At 34.4% G+C, this 20311-nt stretch overlaps 1 long non-coding RNA gene across 1 annotated transcript; it reads left to right on the forward strand.

The window, feature by feature from the left end:
* The first annotated feature begins 12262 nt into the window (after window positions 1–12262).
* LOC117315357 lies at window positions 12263–14178 on the forward strand. Its single transcript, XR_004529689.1, has 2 exons — window positions 12263–12473; window positions 13669–14178. It is a non-coding gene; the product is annotated as an uncharacterized LOC117315357 (long non-coding RNA).
* Window positions 14179–20311: the final 6133 nt, after the last annotated feature.

Here is a 20311-nt window from a genome sequence, read left to right on the forward strand (position 1 = left end):
CGGTTTCCTCCCACAGTAAGACTCCTCGCACACTTCCATCCGGGCCAACAAGCGTGATCAATATAAGATGATATAACTTGTTTCGCAATTGTTGTAAAATAAATAAAGTTTACATTTCATGTCAGCAAAATCAGTCAATACCGAAATTTTCACCAATCAGAAGCAAGAAAATGGCAGTGGATTTTTGAAATCCAGAAATTGAAGTTGGAGTCGTGCTGGTAGTGTTATGATATAACTGCATACCAAGATCACGATACAACTGCATACCAAGATCATGATACAACTGCATACCAAGATCACGATACAACTGCATACCAAGATCACGATACAACTGCATACCAAGATCACGATACAACTGCATACCAAGATCACGATACAACTGCATACCAAGATCACGCTACAACTGCATACCAAGATCATGATACAACTGCATACCAAGATCATGATACAACTGCATACCAAGATCATGATACAACTGCATACCAAGATCATGATATAAAGGCATACCAAGATCATGATACAACTGCATACCAAGATCATGATACAACTGTATACCAAGATCATGATACAACTGCATACCAAGATCATGATACAACTGCATACCAAGATCATGATATAACGGCATACCAAGATCATGATACAACTGCATACCAAGATCATGATACAACTGCATACCAAGATCATGATACAACTGCATACCAAGATCATGATACAACTGCATACCAAGATCATGATACAACTGTATACCGAGATCATGATACAACTGCATACCGAGATCATGATATAAAGGCATACCAAGATCATGATACAACTGCATACCAAGATCATGATACAACTGTATACCAAGATCATGATACAACTGCATACCAAGATCATGATACAACTGTATACCAAGATCATGATACAACTGTATACCAAGATCATGATACAACTGTATACCAAGATCATGATACAACAGTATACCAAGATCATGATACAACTGCATACCAAGATCATGATACAACTGCATACCAAGATCATGATATAATGGCATACCAAGATCATGATACAACTGCATACCAAGATCATGATACAACTGCATACCAAGATCATGATATAACGGCATACCAAGATCATGATATAACGGCATACCAAGATCATGATATAACGGCATACCAAGATCATGATACAACTGTATACCAAGATCATGATACAACTGCATACCAAGATCATGATATAACGGCATACCAAGATCATGATATAACGGCATACCAAGATCATGATACAACTGCATACCAAGATCATGATACAACTGTATACCAAGATCATGATACAACTGCATACCAAGATCATGATACAACTGCATACCAAGATCATGATATAACGGCATACCAAGATCATGATATAACGGCATACCAAGATCATGATACAACTGCATACCAAGATCATGATACAACTGTATACCAGGATCATGATACAACTGCATACCAAGATCATGATACAACTGCATACCAAGATCATGATATAACGGCATACCAAGATCATGATACAACTGCATACCAAGATCATGATATAACGGCATACTAAGATCGGACAATTCAGGACTTTCAGTGCTTTGATTGTTTAATATTCCCACTGGAGTTCGAACTGTTTAATGTTCCCACTGGAGTTCGAACTGTTTAATGTTCCCACTAGAGTTCGAACTGTTTAATGTTCCCACTAGAGTTCGAACTGTTTAATGTTCCCACTAGAGTTCGAACTGTTTAATGTTCCCACTAGAGTTTGAACTGTTTAATATTCCCACTAGAGTTCAAACTGTTTAATATTCCCACTGGAGATCGAACATTACTATGTGTGTATTTATGTTTCGAAATTTCAGAAGCCTGTGAATTGTCAAATCACAAAACAGATTTTACCATTGTGTTTATCATACCACACAGATATACCAATATTCATGAAAATCAGGCATCTAAATTCAGACCAACCAGAAGCCATTACTGGGCGGCCATTTTGTGGACAATGTCCATTTCTCTGTCAACTGCATGTCTTATAATTATCCATTTTCATTTTTATACCCTAAACAGAACAAACATTTATGCTCAAAAACAACAAGAGGTCAAATAGGTTAAAGACTTTAAACAGCATCTTTTCAATAACCAAGAGGCCCAGATATCTGATATTGGGTCTGTAATAAGCTGGGAGGTAGGGCTACAAAAGTCTATGGATGACCTTCATTCAAGGTTATATATAGATCATTTTTGCCATAAGTTTGTCAAAGGTTTGAAAAGTCTGTCAAACTGTCCATGACAATTTCTAGTTTTATTTATTTATTTATACGAAAATAGATTGATGCAGAAAATCAAAATGTGGAAAAATATACAGGGTATCAGTTTACACAGGGTATCAGTTTATACACATATAGCCGATTACAGTTGGTCAGCATTTCAGAAAAAGTAATTTAATCCTATAAGAAGAAATAAGCAGATATTTATATACAAATGTTGCCAATACTATGTTTTGCTTAACTACCTTACCTCGTTTTCAAATGAATTGAATCTTTGACAATAAATAGTACTTGAAATGAACAAAATTATCTTTGTTGAAAGTAACATTGATGTTATACATCAATAACTTTGATACACCAATAATGGTAACATCTTAATGGAATCATCCTGCTATGTCCTGCAATTGGTGTAAAATCTCTAGAAGAAAAATAAACTTAGCAAGTGGCCGAATTAAGGGCCTTAATGGTCACCTGAGTTTTGAGATATTTAAGCATATTTGGCCCACGTGACCTTGAACGAAGGTCAAGGTCATCCATTCGAACAAGCTTGGAAGCCCTTCATCCCAGCATGCCACATACTTAATATTGGCTCTCTGGACCTTTTGGTTACCAAGAAGAAGTCATCCTAAAGATTTTAGCATATTTGACCCCTGTGACCTTGAATGAAAATCAAGGTCATCCATTTGAACAAACTTGGTAGGCCTTCATCCCAGCATGCTATAGACCTAATATTGGGTCTCTGGGCCTTATGGTTATCAAGCAGAAGTCGTTAAAAGGTTTTAGTATATTTGACCCCTATGACCTTGAATGAAGGTCAAGATCATCCATTTGAACAAACTTGGTAGCCTTTAATTCCAGCATTCTACAAACCCAATATCAGGTCTCTGGGCCTGTTGGTTATCAAGAAGAAGTTGAAAATGTAAATTGTTTACGATGCACGACGGACGACGCCAGACAAAAGGCAATAGTATTGGTCAACTGAGAAAAGCTTTATATTTTCATTATCACATTCGAAGTAAACTAGCATTCTGTAATCTATGTTACAAACATGTTGTAATCTACGTTACTGTACGAAAGTAACTTGACAAAGTACTTAAAATCACATCAGACACCATTTCAAAAGTGTTTTGTTTTCACATTAGTCTTCAGAAAATAAGGAAAGTACATGGCTTTTAAACTGATATTACCAGTGAATTGTTAATAAATTCTACAAAACACCGTTTGGTTTGTTTTAACAATTCACAGATCATAATTCATTATTATTCATAGAGGATACCGAAACTCAAAGGAAATCATCATTCTCAAAATGAGGGCAAAATAGGAACAAACAATTATACTTGCATGGAGGCTCTTGAAAAGTTAAAGGAAAATCCCAATGTCCCGGAAGGGTAAGCGCCTTCTGCTTCGTCGAAAAACAGCTGTGTTAATGCCGCGCAGTCAAATCTGGGTAGTGCCAATACACTGTTGGAAGATCAACAAAGATATAGTTGACCAGATATACTCATCCTCGGTGTATTTCCTCTGGCCATAATCGTATGTTTAATACGTCCCAGTATAGTATGGTATGTTTAATACGTCCCAGTATAGTATCGTATGTTTAATACGTCCCAGTATAGTATCGTATGTTTAATACGTCCCAGTATAGTATGGTTTGTTTAATATACGTCCCAGTATAGTATCGTATGTTTAATACGTCCCAGTATAGTATCGTATGTTTAATACTTCCCAGTATAGTATCATATGTTTAATACGTCCCAGTATAGTATGGTATGTTTAATACGTCCAAGTATAGTATCGCATGTTTAATACGTCCCAGTATAGTATGTTATGTTTAATATACGTCCCAGTATAGTATGGTATGAATAAACGTCCCAGTATAGTATGTTATGTTTAATATACGTCCCAGTATAGTACGGTATGAATAAACGTCCCAGTATAGTATGGTATGTTTAATACGTCCCAGTATAGTATGGTATGTTTAATACGTCCCAGTATAGTATGTTATGTTTAATATACGTCCCAGTATAGTATGGTATGTTTAATACGTCCCAGTATAGTATGGTATGTTTAATACGTCCCAGTATAGTATGGTATGTTTAATACGTCCCAGTATAGTATGGTATGTTTAATACGTCCCAGTATAGTATGGTATGTTTAATACGTCCCAGTATAGTATGGTATGTTTAATACGTCCCAGTATAGTATGGTATGAATAAACGTCCCAGTATAGTATGGTATGAATATACGTCCTAGTATAGTATCGTATGTTTAATACGTCCCAGTATAGTATGATATGTTTAATACGTCCCAATATAATATCGTATGTTTAATACGTCCCAGTATAGTATGGTATGTTTAATACGTCCCAATATAATATCGTATGTTTAATACGTCCCAGTATAGTATGGTATGTTTAATACGTCCCAATATAGTATCGTGTGTTTAATACGTCCCAGTATAGTATCGTATGTTTAATACGTCCCAGTATAGTATGGTATGTTTAATACGTCCCAGTATAGTATGGTATGTATAATACGTCCCAGTATAGTATGGTATGTTTAATACGTCCCAGTATAGTATGGTATGTTTAATACGTCCCAGTATAGTATGGTATGTTTAATACGTCCCAGTATAGTATGGTATGAATTTACGTCCCAGTATAGTATCGTATGCTTAATACGTCCCAGTATAGTATAGTATGTTTAATACGTCCCAGTATAGTATGGTATGTTTAATACGTCCCAATATAATATCGTATGTTTAATACGTCCCAGTATAGTATGGTATGTTTAATACGTCCCAATATAATATCGTATGTTTAATACGTCCCAGTATAGTATGGTATGTTTAATAAGTCCCAGTATAGTATGGTATGTTTAATACGCCCCAGTATAGTATCGTATGTTTAATACGTCCCAGTATAGTATGGTTTGTTTAATACGTCCCAGTATAGTATGGTTTGTTTAATACGTCCCAGTATAGTATGGTATGTTTAATACGTCCCAGTATAGTATGGTATGTATAATACGTCCCAGTATAGTATGGTATGTTTAATACGTCCCAGTATAGTATGGTATGTTTGATACGTCCCAGTATAGTATGGTATGTTTAATACGTCCCAGTATAGTATGGTATGTTTAATACGTCCCAGTATAGTATGGTATGTTTAATACGTCCCAATATAATATCGTATGTTTAATACGTCCCAGTATAGTATGGTATGTTTAATACGTCCCAGTATAGTATGGTATGTTTAATACGTCCCAGTATAATATCGTATGTTTAATACGTCCCAGTATAGTATGGTATGTTTAATACGTCCCAATATAATATCGTATGTTTAATACGTCCCAGTATAGTATGGTATGTTTAATACGTCCCAGTATAGTATGGTATGTTTAATACGTCCCAGTATAGTATGGTATGTTTAATACGTCCCAGTATAGTATAGTATGTTTAATACGTCCCAGTATAGTATCGTATGTATAATACGTCCCAGTATAGTATCGTATGTTTAATATACGTCCCAGTATAGTATGGTATGTTTAATACGTACCAGTATAGTATGGTATGTTTAATACGTCCCAATATAATATCGTATGTTTAATACGTCCCAGTATAGTATGGTATGTTTAATACGTCCCAGTATAGTATCGTGTGTTTAATACGTCCCAGTATAGTATCGTATGTTTAATACGTCCCAGTATAGTATCGTATGTTTAATACGTCCCAGTATAGTATGGTATGTTTAATACGTCCCAGTATAGTATGGTATGTTTAATACGTCCCAGTATAGTATGGTATGAATATACGTCCCAGTATAGTATGGTATGTTTAATACGTCCCAGTATAGTATAGTATGTTTAATACGTCCCAGTATAGTATGGTATGTTTAATACGTCCCAGTATAGTATGATATGTTAAATACGTCCCAGTATAGTATAGTATGTTTAATACGTCCCAGTATAGTATGGTATGTTTAATACGTCCCAATATAATATCGTACGTTTAATACGTCCCAGTATAGTATGGTATGTTTAATACGTCCCAATATAATATCGTATGTTTAATACGTCCCAGTATAGTATGGTATGTTTAATACGTCCCAGTATAGTATGGTATGTTTAATACGTCCCAGTATAGTATGGTATGTTTAATACGTCCCAATATAGTATCGTATGTTTGATACGTCCCAGTATAGTATGGTTTGTTTAATACGTCCCAGTATAGTATGGTATGTTTAATACGTCCCAGTATAGTATGGTATGTATAATACGTCCCAGTATAGTATGGTATGTTTAATACGTCCCAGTATAGTATCGTGTGTTTGATACGTCCCAGTATAGTATCGTGTGTTTAATACGTCCCAGTATAGTATCGTGTGTTTAATACGTCCCATTATAGTATCGTGTGTTTAATACGTCCTAGTATAGTATCGTGTGTTTAATACGTCCCAGTATAGTATCGTGTGTTTAATACGTCCCAGTATAGTATGATATGTTTAATACGTCCCAGTATAGTATGGTATGTTTAATACGTCCCAGTATAGTATGTTTAATACGTCCCAGTATAGTATCGTATGTTTAATACGTCCCAGTATAGTATGGTATGTTTAATACGTCCCAGTATAGTATCGTATGTTTAATACGTCCCAGTATAGTTCAGTTCTATAAACAGTACTTATAGTGCGGTTCACTCTTCTAAGAAAATAAAGAACAGAAACACATTGGTTTCTCTGTTGTTTTTTCTTCACGGAGGAGATTTGATGAAGCTATCTTAAAAGCAAATATAACAAAGTTGATGTTGACAGTCATGAGTCATGCGCCACAGAAAGTCGCGACCCCATCACAGAAAATTTGGTAGTAAATGTGAAATTTAAGGGCTTCTTGTCATAATTAATTGGCATTTAACGTGTTTTAAAATGAATTTTTGATTATTCTCCAACACTTTTCAAGCATTACGCCCACCCGAAAATCCTTTGTTTGTTCTGTGTCCCATGGCAAGGAAATATTTACTCCACTCCTTTTTCGTGCTTCGAGCTTTGTTTGCCTTACAAACAGATAACAATGACACAGAATCATGGAAAAATATTTGGGCTCACCTCTGTGGATGGCCTTCAGTATTATTTTATTAAAATGAACTTAAAAACGCATAATTACACATACAAAAAGCAAAGGTGAGCGGCAAAATTGTGCTCATAAACAAATAAAAACCCACACAAATACACATATAAAACACAAAGATGAGCAGCATACGCCCATGCAAGTATTAAATTATATTTGAAGATATATGAATTGCTTAGATGGGAGGGAAGGAGGTTTTCGCTTTCAAAAATAGTCACGATAGTTATTATTTTTCAAAAAATTACTAATCAAATTTTCTAAAGATGGCGACAGTGAATTTTTTTTCCGATGAAGATGTGGGCACTAATGACCAATCAGGTTTGACCTTAACCGCTCACCCGTATGTAATAATACCAAATAAGGGAATGTGGGCGGAGCCCAAGCTATGTATCCGAAAGATTGCTGCCGTGAGCAAAAACGTGTTTGTAAATAAACATTTATTTTTGCGCTATGTCCCATGGCAAGGAAAAACTTACTCCACTCTTTTTTCATATAATGTAAATACCGTAAATGCTGCGAGCTTTGTTTGCTTTATATACAGATGACAATGACACAGAATCATGGCAACATATTTAGGCTCACCTCTGTGGGTGGCCTTCAGTATTATTTCATGAAAATGAACTTAAAAAACACATAAATACACATATAAAAAGCAAAGATGAGCGGCAAAATTACACATCATAATACACTAATGCTATATAAAATTTGTAACCGTATTGTGATGTATTGTGTCAGTGTATTGTGATGTAGTGTGTCGACCAGTGTATTGTGATGTAGTGTGTCGACCAGTGTATTGTGATGTAGTGTGTCGACCAGTGTATTGTGATGTAGTGTGTCGACCGACCAGTGTATTGTGATGTAGTGTGTCGACCAGTGTATTGTGATGTAGTGTGTCAGTGTATTGTGATGAAGTGTGTCAGTGTATTGTGATGTAGTGTGACAGTGTATTGTGGTGTAGTGTGTCGACCAGTGTATTGTGATGTAGTGTGTCAGTGTATTGTGAGGTAGTGTGTCGACCAGTGTATTGTGATGTAGTGTGTCGACCAGTGTATTGTGATGTAGTGTGTCAGTGTATTGTGAGGTAGTGTGTCGACCAGTGTATTGTGATGTAGTGTGTCGACCAGTGTATTGTGATGTAGTGTGTCAGTGTATTGTGATGTAGTGTGTCGACCAGTGTATTGTGATGTAGTGTGTCAGAGTGTGTCAGTGTATTGTGATGTAGTGTGTCGACCAGTGTATTGTGATGTAGTGTGTCAGAGTGTGTCAGTGTATTGTGATGTAGTGTGTCAGTGTATTGTGACGTAGTGTGTCAGTGTATTATGATGTAGTGTGTCGACCAGTGTATTGTGATGTAGTGTGTTGACCAGTGTATTGTGATGTAGTGTGTCAGTATATTGTGATGTAGTGTGGCAGTGTATTGTGATGTAGTGTGTCGGCCAGTGTATCATGATGTAGTGTGTCAGTGTATTGTGATGTAGTGTGTCAGTGTATTGTGATGTAGTGTGTCGACCAGTGTATTATGATGTAGTGTATCAGTGTATTGTGATGTAGTGTGTCAGTGTATTGTGATGTAGTGTGTCGGCCAGTGTATTGTGATGTAATGTGTCAGTGTATTGTGATGTAGTGTGTCAGTGTATTGTGATGTAGTGTGTCGACCAGTGTATTGTGATGTAGTGTGTCATTGTATTGTAAATAAAATCGTAAGTCATCTATGAAAGGCCGCTCATTTCAAAAACGAGATACATTTAACGCGTTATCTAAAACTTAACGCGTTACCATTTAACGCGTTAAATGCAGTTATCATTGGTTATTTGTCCAAAATAAAGAGTCAACGTATGACTAATCCCGATCTCGGCGTTTGGTTTGTTTTGCTCTGCATATGTTTTTTTTTTTTTTATTATTTCAAACAGTTTAATGACAGAATATTATCAACACGTCAAAGAGAACGCTGATATTTCTGAAAAACGATTTAATTTGTGCAATGAACCAACAATTTTTTTCCTCTTTTACTGTGCTTCATTCTTTTGATCATTTGTGTATATACATGTAGGTCTGTAAGATACATTGTTGTACAGGTCTGTAAGATACATTGTTGTACAGGTCTATAAGATACATTGCTGTACAGGTCTATAAGATACATTGTTGTACAGGTCTGTAAGATACATTGTTGTACACTACTGTAACTGTACTGTAACATTCTGATGACGTCACATTGTTTACAGATCGACTTTCCAATTTTTGTCTGCACTCACCGACACGAAAATGGCATTTTGTTCAGCGATTTGGTAGTTTTTACCGTGTTTACAGAAAACGAGATGTAGAGACTATGTATTTACCACTCCAGCATCCATTAGCCCTATACTTGTCGATAGTTCGTCTATCGTGGTCGGCTGCCATGGAACCGTCGTATTATATTGAAAAGTCGTATAAAGTTAATAAAATGTATTAATATGAACTGTATACAATGGAGAAAAAAAGTGTCACCTTTTGTGCAAGGGTGTCTCTTGTATAAGCATTACCCCCACGATAACAATAACTGACGGTAAAAGTCAATTCTCTCCAGAAAGCTGCCTCTAACAGTCATACGGTTAGTCCTCTGAATACATAGTAGATATTCGCAACAAGGAATTCGTTTGGTCTGTTTTTAGTCATTGTAACGCGTTAAAACAAAAGCTACGACTCTTTAACGCGTTTAACGAACGGAGCTGTTTATCACGTTAAATGCTAGCTAACTAACAAATTGAACACGTTAAAATTCCAAGAAAACATTTAACGTGTTAAGATTTAACGCGTACGGTAAGTTTAAACACGTTTTAAAAATGGTAGGCCTAACGCGTTAAAACCTTACGCGTTAAATCCTTACACGTTAAATCTAGTTTTAACGCGTTAATAAAACATTATGTTTAATGCGTTAAATGTATCTCGTTTTTGACATGAACGGCCTTTCATAGTAATCAATCTATCTAGAACAGAACAGTCATTAAAATGATCAAAATAAGACTAATTCAATTATTCTAGCAGTCAATTTTTGTTTCTGTTTGGAAAAAAATAAGATTATTAGGGCAAGGGTGGTGACACACAATATATTGAAGTGGGCATCTCAAGTGTGAATTGATGGAAATGCTTTATGTGAATTAACGTTAAATCCCATAAAGCATTTATCAATTCAAAATTATTGTGGCTATCATAGCATTAAAATTCATCACTAAACAGTTGTGCGCTCGTGGACGTTCAATTTTGTCCTTTCTAAGAAGAATTTTGATCTTTTCGAGCCACGTGGTACAGGATGATGAAATCAACGTTTTAGCTTGTTGTGTAGCGACACAACGTGGTCTGGCGATACACTATACATGTACGTATAGCAAAAGGTCAACGTCGAACTAAGGTATTTTGTTTTTTCGGCATAGCCGTATAATTTTCTTTTGGCCCCGGATATGACACGACAGGTGGCGTTACTGGTCAAGATGAAGTTTGTGATTGGTCAATGTAGCGGTAGATGCAAAATGTAGATATGCAGTTAAAAACGAAACAAAAGTTAAGATTGAATGCAAGCTGAATAAGTGGGTGTATCTTTTCAAATGACACATTAATAAAACTATATTCCTGATTCAAATGCAGTCTTATTATCACCAAATATGATTCAAAACGATATAATTTTGTTATCCGTGCTGAAATGCATTAGTTCGTTAATTTATTTCAACAGCAGATTTACATTATAATCACCAGCAGGTCTAATTGAAGCAGGTGTTCCTCAAGGTTCTATTCTCGGTCCACTACTTTTTCTTATATTCATAAATGACATTGCAGATATTTTTGAATCTACATCTCGTCTTTTTGCAGACGACACATCTTTGATTAAATCATCTTCGTCATGTCGACACATTCAAGAAACTTTAAATAGAGATCTTTAGATATGTGCAATATTTTATTAAATCCAGTTATAGGTTTTGAATTTTGTAATTGGATCAGTTTATTTGGTAAACCGTATATTTTATTATTTTTGTCATCATCTACGTAAATGTAACTATGCCTTGTAATACACTGTATATATGTTGGGAGAAGGCGTTGATAAGTTGTTGTAACTTGTGCCTAATCCCGTGTCTATGTTTTGACAATAAATATGTTTAAACTAAAATCACCAGCATGAAAACTATGCCGGTTATTTTTTTTAAAGATATTTCTTGTTTCAAATGACACCTTAATAAAATTATATTCCTGATTCAAATGCAGTCTTAAATTTTTTATCACCAAAAATGATTCAAACTGATATGATTTTGTTATCTGTGCTGAAACACATTAGTTCATTAATTTATTTCACCAGCAGTTTTACATTACAACCACCAGTATTAAAACTATGCCGTTTATCTTTTTCGGCCCAGGACATGACGCGACAGGTGGCGTTACTGGTCAAGATGAAGTATGTGATTGGTCAATGTAGCGGTAAATGCAAAATGCAGAAATACAGTTAAAAACGAAACAATACAGTTAAAAACGAAACAATGCAGTTAAAAACGAAACAAAGTTAAGATTGAATGCAAGCTGAATAAGTGGATGTATCTTTTCAAATGACACATTAATAAAATTATATTTCCGATTCAAATGCAATCTTATTATCACCAAACATGATTCAAACTGATATAATTTTGTTATCCTTGCTGAAACGCATTAAATCGTTAATTTATTTCACCAGCAGTTTTGCATTATAACCACCAACATTAAAACTATGCCGTTTATCTTTTTAAAGATATTTATTGTTAAAGATATTCTTGTTATTGTTTCGTTAGGCATATGTTTTGATGATGCAATAAACGTGCCTAACATTTGAGTATACCTATACCAGAGACCTATATATAACATGTCACAGGACCCCATTTGGTACAATTTTTACACATTTATTCTAATATAGAAAATACTCACGTGAGAATTTCAAATTAATGTTGATATTTTACTAAGACAACCTTTAGTACTTCCAACTGCATGATCAAAAAATAAATAGTACGTGATAGCTATTTATAGATCCGCTTTTTTTTGTGTTACGTAACTTCCGGTCTGGAGCATGCAGAGAGGACCCCATTTGGTACAAAGTGGTGAGACATCGATTTTTTCAATTATTTCCAAAAATATCATCAATAATGTGAGCGATTGCGATGGTAATACATATATTATTACTTATTACATCAGTATTTTTCCAAAATATCTGTCATTTGTGTATAAATACCATAGCTGGAAATACAAATATCCCGGCCCGTATTTCCCGTATTTTTTTCCATTGAGCTCGAGTCCACGTGGTTTCATTGAACGATGTTTTGTGACAAATATCATAAATGCACATGTATGTAAAGTGGTTTCACAACTTTTTATAAGTGGCAATACATTATACTTCTTTTAGGATGATGAAAATTGCATAATTTTTTTTTTATAAATAATAGATTACTAAATTAGAATATTGAAGTAAGGGGCACTTGTCGCTGTCAGGAGGTATGTAGAATGGTCCTGCTGCTATATATATCCAGTGAGGACATTCCTACTAGCCGTCGGGCAGCTCAGATGTATGTCTACAGGATACATATTGAACCACAGGGACGTTACAATATAATATTAAAAGTATGCATAAAATGTATAGGGGTCATATCTGATCAGTTTAAAGTTATAAACATGTTACATTGAGTATCATTGTCCCTGTGATTGAACAGTTATAATATAAAATAACAAAAATACAAAGTTTGTTTCATGTTGGTGACTATCAGCTGACTATTACTGGCAGTATCATTTATTCATTTTGCTTTCTTTTGTTTATTTTTTCCCCGGGGTAATTATTGAAATGAAATATTACAAGAAAAACCTTTAAAATGACAATAAATTTATTTTAATCAATCAATCAATAAAAACACTCTTGATGGAAAGTCAAGAAACCTTATTTAAAATTGAATACATGTATTTAAAACATGATGACATTAGCACAAGTGTTATTCTCGCAACATAACACGAGTAAGATTTAACAAGATATCACAGTTCATGTAAAAATGTCAACAAATTAATTTGAATATAATTAGATTGATCACTTACATCATAGAGGAAGTTAGGATGAAATGAAAGATATTGAATTGTTGAATAAATGTACTAGTAATTCTCACAAGTGTGACTAAAGAAATAGTTATAATACTATTGTAATGTACATGTATATATAGATTATATGCTAAAACACTAATATAGTGTGAGTTAAGAACATTCAATCAACAGAAGTGAAATTAAAAGTTAACCATATTGTTTCTCAACTTGCAGGGCACATTTGGCAACACCAGGATGAATCTGATGCCTTCCTCATTTCAAATGTGCGGTACACTCTGGGTGGCAAACAATATGCATGAAAGGACTTTTTACAGAAGTAGCATGTCACCCGATATATTTCTTCCTCTATCGGAGAAACAAATTGGTGATACTTGACATATAAGCATGCCGTGTCCCTCTGGGGGTTGTACCATCCTGGTCAAGAGCCTTGTCAAGTGTTGGAAATACAATGTAGCTCAATATCTGACTGAACACAAGTACTGTGACTGGTGTCCTGACTAAGAGCTGAGAATGGCTCAACATCAACATTCATGCTCTTCATGATTGAGGCAGTCCTGGTGAAACCAGCAGCCACATTAGGTACCAGCGTATCTAACCCAAAGGATATCTTCCTCCTCATCATTACATCGATCCCTGATGTTGCAAATTTTGCATGTAAATATTTCTTCTGCAAGTTCATTGCATTTGTTCTGTAGATGAAAGATTAAATTTTGAGTTAAACCATAGCCGTGTTGTTATTTGTGTGTAAAAAGGTTCTAACTAACAAAACAGAGCCTTTACTGCTCAATTCCCTCGGCAGCAATGCTAACTTAGGAAGCCACTTTATGATATAATCAGTCCCTAATTGTCCTGTTACCTGTAACAATCAAAAGTAATTACAAGAGAGTGACCGATCGCCATCTGCAGAGGTGTTTGTTTCCTCAACCCCACTGGTGACAGCTAGCCTAGACAACAAGAATGGTCAGGTAGTAATTAAATCATTATTAAGACCAACAAAAGAGGATAAAGCAATAGTTATGTCAGTCATAATTGGTTTACTTACAAAAACAACCGAATGCAAATCTGACAGAACAGCAGGAGAGTTCCGAGTGTCTTTGTATACACTATAGTTATTGACTGAACCAGAAATGGGTATTTATTAAATTAAATCCCAACATGGATTTCAGAAAATATATCTCAAAATAAACGCTTAGGATTGAAATTATCAGAGAAAAATTCTCTTTAATTTTAAAGGGTTAATGTTGTAATAGAAAAGATATTTCAAACCTTTTTTTTCCCCAAAATATTGATGATTAATGAAAATTGTTTTAATAAGAATTATCTTTACCTTTTTTCTATGTTGAGTATTTGTCTGAATAGACATTCATTATAGGATGATATTGTGAAGATTTTTTTATACTATTGGCTTACTATAAATTATTAAAACTATCAACTTCTGAAGTTCAATGTTTGTGTCAGATAAATAATTGAAAATTAATTAGGCATTTGTCTTTTATTCATTTGTTTTATTGTTTAAATATAACAAATCAGGAGATATATATGGTAATGTACAGTAATCAGATTTGGTTTGTTTCTTTGTTTATAAGGGACATAACTTGTTGAACATCTATATGAAGGACACCTCTCTTATAAAGGACACTTGTCTCTTAGGTGTCCTTTATACACAGGTTCGACTTGTACATTGGGTTTTCATTCATTAAAACTAATAATAAATAATATGTTAGAATATGTTGCATACTCCGGCAAGATCTTGTTCAATATAATATGTTGATCAATTTTATCACTTAGCCGGCCTGTTCATGCATGTGTTACAGTCATGCCATAAGTAAGGACATAAAGACTGAAACAAAAGGGTGGGCTGGGCATTTTATAAATGGGGTCTTTTTCAGAAAAAAAATTGGTTCATGAGAATAATTTGAATGGAAAAAAAATTTGGGAGTCCCAGAGTGTTTTAGGTGTTAATAATCAGCTTGGTGGGAATGGGTGAATGTAAAAAAAATATATATATATTCATGTCATAAATATTATATTAATTTGTATTTATTTTTTCTTCATGATAATATTGCTAATGATAATGTATATCATTGAAAGGAAATGGTGAATTACTTTTTCTCCAATGTACAGAGAGGATATTTCCCATTTATGCATGTTAAAAGTATAAGAAGGATTATTATGAATTAAATTATTTATTGAATTATTTCGCTTCAGTTTTCAGTGAATGCCCCTTTATGTTAAGTATTCATAGTAAAAGGGAAATAACTCTTAATAAAGGCCTTAAAAAATCCGGACTTATCGTTGATCAAGCACCTGTGAGAGTGTATTAGAGATCAACTTCCGACATGCGCACAAATAGTTTTACTGCAATGGCGAAGCGGGGAAGTTCGAATTGCAGGTACAGCACACTGAAAATGAGTGTATGTTCACTTTATAAGGCAAGTACCTGTGTAATACGAACAACGAAGACTTTTAGGACTATAAGAAATCATTTGGAGTGATAAATGTGCCGGAAAACATTTCAAAAGTTGATATAACACTGTCGTCGAAAGGCAAAACTATGCACAAAACGGATGTTTTCCTATAACTTACCCATTTCAATATCTTGTATTAAGCAAGCTGGATCGCTGCATACCTCAAAATTGACGCTGAAATGACCGTTTATGTTTACATTATGACGCCATAAAATCTTGGGTCATGGAATGGACATGCGAGGATTTGGGAGCTATTTTATCAAATTTTGTACCAAATGGGGTCTTGTACCAAATGGGGTCCTGTGACGTTAGCCTCTGCCTATACTAAAACAATTACAACCTGTTCGTTTATGCGGACAAACCGATTCGTCACTTTTTAAATATCATATTTCAAACATATATCTTGCAGGACCTGCAAATGTTAATACAGACCTTGAAAGTTTTGTTAAATCTCGTCTGAAAACAATATAAAATCACCAGGTCCGTCTTTATTTCATAACGAACAACATTGGTCTAACTGGTCCAACCGTTCGAACCGCAAAAACGAAAACGGTGGGTCGTGTATTCATATCTATATATAGTCAGCCTCGGTATGGCCGAGTACAATTTGTCTGGTTGATACCGGTTTTCAGACATAGACATTCTAGCCTACCTTATAAATAAAAGTACGATAATTTTACCCAATAGACAAGACGTTGTAATTGTTTTAGAATAGGTAAAATCAATATCGAACACTTTCCAAGCGGCCATGTTAGGCCCGTTAGATTGCATCATCAAAACACATTTTGGGGTCCTACTAATTACAGCCCGGTGCTGCCCGGTACTGCCCGGTGCTGCCCGGTACCGCCCGGTGCTGCCCGGTACTGCCCGGGGAATATATATTGACCGCCCGGGCTCTTATTTATATCTAAACACTATTTAAACTATTATGTATGGATAGATGGTAGCTTAATCAATAATATGGCAAAAAATGGTGAAAATATATCAATATTTGACAGAGTTATAGCTATGTGAAATTAGCGATCTCGCAACCTAGCGCTCGGGATGAGCCGTAATCTTGTTATTTGCAATTATACGACCGCCCGGGCTCTTATTTATATCTAAACACTATTTAAACTATTATGTATGGATAGATGGTAGCTTAATCAATAATATGATAAAAAATGGTGAAAATATATCAATATTTGACAGAGTTATACTTATGTGAAATTAGCGATCTCGCAACCTAGCGCTCGGGATGAGCCATAATCTTGTTATTTGCAATTATACGACCTCCCGGGCTTTCAATTTTATCCAGACACAATAAAAACTATAATATATGGATAGATAATAGCTTTAACAATAACATGATACAAAATTATGAAAAAATATCAATATTTCACAGAGTTATAGCTACGATCTCGCAACCTCGCGCTCGGGATGAGCCATTATCTTGTTATTTGCAATTTTACGACCGCCCGGGCTTTTATTTGTATCCAGACACTATTAAAACTATGATATACAGATAGATGGTAGCTTCATCAATAATATGATCAAAAAATGATGAAAAAATATCAATATTTTACAGAGTTATAGCTACGTGAAATTAGCGATCTCGCAACCTCGCGCTCGGTATGAGCCGTAATCTTGTTATTTGCAATTATACGACCGCCCGGGCTTTTATTTATATCCAGACACTATTAAAACTATAATATATGGATAGATAATAGCTTTATCAATAATATGGTAAAAAATTGTGAAAAAAATTCAATATTTCACAGAGTTATAGCTACGATCTCTGGATGAGCCATAATCTTGTTATTTGCACTTTTACGACAGCCCGGGCTTATATTTATATCAAGACGCTATTAAAACTATAATATACGGATAGATGGTAGCTTTATTCATAATATGATCAAAAGTGGTGAAAAAATATCAATATTTGAGTTATGGCTGTTACATGTATTTGCATTTATACGACCGCCTGGGCTAAGTATGGGATCGTTTGGATGGTTGGTTAATTGTTTTGTTAAATTAAATGCAAAGTTTGCTATCATTTACAGAAGGAAATGCTTGAAATATTATGCATTTTACAAGTGTGAAATTTCCTATGCCGTTACATAGGCTACAGACTTGTTATTTTCATTTTCTGGATCGCCCGGTACTTACTATGTACACAATATAAGTATTTATAGAGAAATTAAGGTGTTTAAGTATCATCAATCTTATTTCATGGACATATACTTAATCATCATCTTTGAAGTTCACATTTGCGGCTTTTCGAAGGAACTTCAGACTTTATTCATGTAAGCACTATCCATAAATGTAAATGATAATTCAATAGAGTAAGTATACAACGTAAACAAAACGTATGTAACTGTCCAATATCTTTCGAAATACTTTTCCTATACCTCTCTTTATCATTTTTGTTAAATTCCTGAGTTTTGAGGGGGGACTCTGTAATTGATTAATTCATTTGTTTAATTGGTCATGTCACACAAAATCATTTAAAACAATATTTATCCTATTCACAAAATTATGAGTGCCGTCCCATATTTGCAGAGTATTCGTATATTCATTTCATTATTATTTATAACGACAATTTCTTCCGCCTGCATACACGCTTCGTTTCATGTTTTCATCTGTTTTATCAATGTCAGACTGTAAATCATAAATTTGGCAGTGTTTACCCTGATGCAAACCTAGACATATGATTTACGTTTTTTATTTGACATATATATTGTGTCTTAGAAAAATGTCTTGTTTGACGTGTTAGTTAGCAGAGAAATCGGTTGTTATTTGCGAACATAATATTATGAATTGTTGTTTTAAAGCAATAATTGTCACCAGCCGGCATAATGTAAAGAGGCGTCACCTTGTCTGGGTGGTATGTTTTTTGTAATTGGGAAATATACATGCATCATTTATAACACGTGACATTTCGTGCCTTGAAAACGATTGGGCAAGTGTATCACGTGGTAATTATGCATAGCAGTAGAATTCAGCGGACTTACTATCCAATTGATCATCAATTAGCTACTGGCCATCACCATTGACAGCATCTTTACTCAAACGAAGATTCACTGTCAATACCTACTCCAGGATAGCCGTTATCACAAAACTTCTTACCTCTAAGATCGCTCTGATATATATATATATTTTTTTGCCTGTTCCAATCATTCGAACTTGAATCAGTTTTCTGTAATTTATATTATATACATTTCACTGTTAAGAAACTCAAGCTTAAGAAGTTCTTAAGCTAAGATTTTTTTTTTGTGATTTGGAAGGATGTCAAGGTATATACATTTAACTTCATTTTACATCACACCTTTTAGTCAACAATAGATATCTATATATAAAAAATAACAAAAAAACTTCTTCATTCGGACTACCTTTGTTTGAAACATGATGTCAATGGTTTTAATCAGAGTTAGGGCTTTTTTTTTAAGAAAAAATGAAATTTGTATTAATGCATATATTTTGCATTCAAAATATTGTGGACATGATATAGGTATTATGACTGTCATCGCTTTGCATAAATCGTCTGGTGACTCAATATTAAGTGATATACATATATATGTGATATATACATGTATTTCTTTCTGAATCAACGTCTTGAATTAATTTGTAGAACTTCCGAAACTTAAAAACAAAAACAAACAAAAAATGTTTATCATCAATATACGTCAAAACTATTTTGGAAGTTGCGATGAGTTGTTCTTCGGACTGAGTTATCATATGTGTGTTATACTCTTCGTGTGTTTGTGTATTTATATGAAAAATAAGTCTATGTGTCAGAAATGCACAAGGATGGTTTTCTTATTGTAAACATTCCAAAATTCTCAGTTACATTCTCAGGTACATCATGTATCATTTTTTTGGTCACATCGCGCTAAATCCCGTACGCTATTGGTTGTTTCGACTTAAACTGAAAAAACTTGCGTCATTTAAAATTTAAAATATCTGAAAATATGCATTTTACACACCAATAAACGACCCCCCCCCCCCCCCCCCCCCCCCCCAAAAAAAACAAAAAAAACCGAATTATTCCTTACATATATCAATGTAACTTATTATTCAATATAAGAATCTTGTGCAAACAAAGAACAAAGGAAGTATCATTGATATTATTAAAAAAAAAAAAAAGGTATTCTATATACCTGTTTAATTTAGATTAAACATATCTAGTTGCCATTAAAAGCAAATGGATTTGGCACAAATTGTTTGAGTTACGGCGATTTAGAAAATCCGGCCTTTTATAATTGTTATAATTGGTATTTGGCTACCGCCCGGCCGTACATCTTACTGCCCGGGCTTTCATGCGTGGTTAAATATCCCCACCGATGAACAGAACATGCAGTGTATAGGTCAAGGAAGTGAAATCAAAAAGAATTATGAAAATATCTGTA

This window comes from Pecten maximus, chromosome 2 (genome assembly GCF_902652985.1).
Source record: "Pecten maximus chromosome 2, xPecMax1.1, whole genome shotgun sequence".
In the NCBI taxonomy this organism is placed as follows: Eukaryota; Metazoa; Mollusca; class Bivalvia; order Pectinida; family Pectinidae; genus Pecten; species Pecten maximus.